This window comes from Anser cygnoides, chromosome 4, assembly GCF_040182565.1.
Source record: "Anser cygnoides isolate HZ-2024a breed goose chromosome 4, Taihu_goose_T2T_genome, whole genome shotgun sequence".
In the NCBI taxonomy this organism is placed as follows: domain Eukaryota; kingdom Metazoa; phylum Chordata; class Aves; order Anseriformes; family Anatidae; genus Anser; species Anser cygnoides.
In genome coordinates, this window is record NC_089876.1 from 26,331,005 (window position 1) to 26,335,000 (window position 3,996).

Consider the following 3,996-nt stretch of genomic DNA (forward strand, 5'->3'; position numbering starts at 1 on the left):
CCGGCAATACTCTGTGTTCAGAGGTTTGTGCATGGGAGCAATTTTATGCCAAACATTTCCATTTCAGTTGATTCATTTGAACCAACTATATAGAAAATTATGGAAAATGAGAAGTTTTTTGTTTGTTTGTTTGTTTGTTTTTGTGTACTACTTATTTCTTTGGCATTTTGGCTTGTCAAAATTCTTGTCCCAGCACAAGTGGTCCCAGCACTTTGCTCTGTCTTAGTGATCTTCTGTTCATTTGCCTGCAGGTTTGTGCTGGCTAACTGTAAGCCAAATTGTGAGATTCACAAGTTGAAAAAGTGAAGTCCTGTGATCAGTCTCTTCATCACTCTTATAACGCTTGCTTTAACTATAGAAGAAGGCACCAAGAAGAAATAATGTTCTGAATGTGACATCATAAAGCTGAAATGTAAGTATGACATCAGACTCTCACATCAGCACTGGGTGGTCTAAGCGGAGCAGCGGAGGAACCTCAAGCTCATGGCATGTATTTGCATGGTGTGATTCTCCCAGGATTCACTCATAAGTGTGGTGTTAGAGGGTGATGAAAAACATACTGTAGTAAAGAGCTTTCTCTTTCACTAGAGGGCACACTAGATCAGCTATCAAACATTCACCCTATGATGGGTGGGTCACCAAGGGGTCCTATAAATATATTCCATACCTGAATACTGTAATATAGCATCCCTGAAGTTAAGGAGAGAAATATATATATGGATATATTTAAAACCCACCTGGATGTCATCCTGTGCAACGTGCTGTAGGTGATCCTGCTTGGCAGGGGCATCGGACTGGATGATCTTCAGCGGTCGCTTCCAACCTTGGCCATTCTGTGATTTATTCTGTGATTCTCTTATTTCAAAGCCATTAGCGATATTTTAAACTTTTTTTTTTTTTTTCCGGCTCAGTGCCATTCATCTCAGTGGACTATTATTGAACAGTTAGAAGTACAAGTACATTAGTGGATAAGAACACTTTCTGGGGACTTCTCCCATAACGAAGAATTAAAGGAAAGGGGGAAAAAAAAGCCATTTTGTAAAATGGCTTATTTGAAAGAGACCTAAAATCCTGACATAGGTAAAACTTTACTCTGTTCCGTGAGCTGCCTTTGCACAGTCAGTGTCTTTTAAATACTGTTATATAAGTGAGCTCTCATACTATTTTAGTAGTTAAGGCTTTTGAAGCAAGCTTTTTTGACAGTGCAAGAAACATTAAAAAACACAGCTCTCAGGGAGTTTCTGCCAGCAGAATATGTGTGTTCAGTGGTCCTTTTTAAATTTATGACCCAATGTCTTTCACCAATGTTATTAGTCCCAGAGAGGAAACCTAAGTTATTCATACTCTACAGTGAATAACAAGGATTTTATTCTTTTGTAAATTATATGCTCATACAGCCTTTTCTGAGGTAGGAGAAAAGCTGCTGAAGAGAACTGGAAGGGACATTTTCTACATTTGTGAAGGAGAGAAAGAAAAAAATCTCAAAACAAAATGAAAGGAAGGCAAAGGCTTGCATTATCCTTTTTGTTTGTTTGTTTGTTTTGTTTTAACGGCTGGAAATAGCTTGTTCTTCTCCTTCTAGCATAAGGAGAGATGCGAGGAAGGGGTCCGCCTTTTGAGAACAACAGCGATACAGCTTAAACTTAGCAACTCTCTAGGTAACACTGCCAATTCTGCTTTGACAATTATTGATGAAGGAAAGCGTCCCAAAGCAAGGTATATTAATATTTTAGTAGGTGGCATCATTTCATCTAATTCAGTATTGCTAGAGGGCATTTCGATAATGGTGTTTCAAAATGTAAAGATAGCATCCTGGTGCCTTGTAGCTCTTGAGCTACAATCTAGTGGTATTTTTACAAAGATGTGTAATAATGGGTGAATATACTTGTTTTCTTCATTCTTCCTTAATGTAAAATGAACTGAATATGTGTTCCAAAAGTCCTTTAAACTCTTTCAAACAGATTTGAACATAATCTGTGAACAGACATTGCATAACTACACTTTATTAATGTTAATATTGGGCTTATATCATTATGCTAATGGACAGCAATTCATATGAATCAGGAATTTTATTAAGATTTAAGTACACAAAGGTCTAGACTGCAAAGAAAATGCTTTGGGGAGAAAAAGAGTCTGCACAAATGGATATTATATATCTCTTACAAGTCTTCTTTCTCAAAACCTTTCAGCAGATCTCTCCTTCTGTAACTCCTGCACTCTGAACTTCTTTATCTGATGAGCAGTTCTGCTGTTGAGCACTTTGTCAGTCTGGGCTGGGATAATAAGCATTACCTTTACATTTATCCTCCCTTGCGAAAATTGATTTGTATTTTCTCTGTGTATGTCAGGGGGAAAAGTCACAGCTTGGATTTGCCATTGCAAAAGCAACCTGACTTTTTTTTTTTTTTAATCCCATATTTTCCTGTGTACAAACCAGCAACTGACTATACTGTAACCATGGAGACCTGCAGTAGATTAAGGAGGTGATTTTAACTCTCTTGCTTCAGACCAGAAGGTGCTAGATGCCCTGCATCATGGAGGTGACAGTCAACCTCAGGGGAAGGTCACTGAAGATGCAGCACACTGGAGACCTCCAGAATCACTAGGGTCTTAGGGCTTCCCAGAGAGGACTTACACTGGACCAACCTCACTGTATTTCAGCAAAAACAAAGAACTCCTACAGAGTTTGAAAGGTCAAAAATCTTATGTTGTTACTTGATTTTCAAAAATACTTAGAATCATGCCTATGATCTGGAAATCTATATTTTAGCTTCCCTTGCAAAATACCTACTCTCCATAACCTTTCTAGTGAATAGAAAACTTTTATAGTAAGACTACAGAATTATATCTCAAAGTTATGCTGCCATGACAAAAATCCTTATTAATAGCATGTGTCATGGTCAGCATTCCTTGTGGTGTAAACTACTGAATTCAGTGTCGTTACATTATGGGTGCCTTCGATCCTATGCAAAATTTTTTTTTTTTACATTATTGCTTTATATGTTTTCCTTATTCCACAGTGTTCTCCTACCTTGGATATATATATATATATTTGATATACATATATATATTTTTATTAGAGAAACTTTACTCAGATCAGATCATAAACAAACAGCAACTCTAAGTATTAATGGCTCCATTAAGATCTCTAAACTGTGCTATGTTGTGATGGAAATAGCTTCGGGATATTCCTTGTTGGGTATGATCAGAGATAGGGATCAAAGAGCTTTAAACATTAATTTAGCAAGAGAAGCTATGCAAAAACAAGGCTGTTTAAATAGCAAGAAAAGAGGGGAGCTAGTTAAGAACTGAAAAAAGAATAATGACTAACTGGGGAGAATAAAATAAAAGCAGTTTGGTAAAGGAAATAGAGGGAACAGAACATGATAGGATCTTTCCTTTGCCAGAACTGACACACAGTATTTATCAATCATATTTTTCTATTCAGACAGCAGAGCTTTCAACATTTGGCTTGGCTTACTCAGTATCATGAGCTCTGATACTCTGGTAAGTGATATATGGCTGTGTGCCTCAAAATAAAGTAGATATATTGATACTTGTGGTTAATATTTCTTCTGGATGTAAGATGGTTGTATTATTGAACAGGGCAAATGACTCTTAAGACCGTCATTTCCTAATTGAGTACAGAACAACTGATGTCAGGAAGAAAAGAGTAGTTGGAACCAGACCTAGTGTTTCAGTCTCTGAACTCTAAAAGGCCCACCCAGAGGGTGTCTGGTGTCTTTTTTATGCTTTCCCTTTCATTTTAGATCATTTTCAAGCACCATCCAATTAAACATTTACTTGATGCTTACTACTGTCTATGCACAGGAAATTTGGTCTTCTGCTTTGTGTGGATGGCCAAAAGCTTTTTTAGGGGGAATTCTGCACCCACTATTCTTCCCTGACTCTGCTGTTTGTAATACATTGTGCATGGAAGAGAAGGAGTGTTCCTGTCCTTGTTTTAACCATAGGGAGTGATTTTGTACATTAAAG

At 37.3% G+C, this 3,996-nt stretch overlaps 1 long non-coding RNA gene across 3 annotated transcripts in view; it reads left to right on the forward strand.

Moving 5' to 3' along the window:
* Positions 1-425: 425 nt before the first annotated feature.
* Positions 426-3,996, forward strand: part of LOC125183872 (uncharacterized) — a 9,728-nt gene continuing 6,157 nt past the window's right edge. Inside the window, exons 1-4 of one of the 3 annotated variants that reach the window (XR_007166603.2) lie at positions 432-486; positions 1,583-1,716; positions 2,508-2,693; positions 3,449-3,507. This is a non-coding gene — a long non-coding RNA (uncharacterized lncRNA). Of the gene's footprint in view, positions 487-1,582; positions 1,717-2,507; positions 2,694-3,448; positions 3,508-3,996 lie in introns of all 3 variants that reach the window. The other 2 variants (XR_007166604.2, XR_010831035.1) reach the window with 2 other exon arrangements.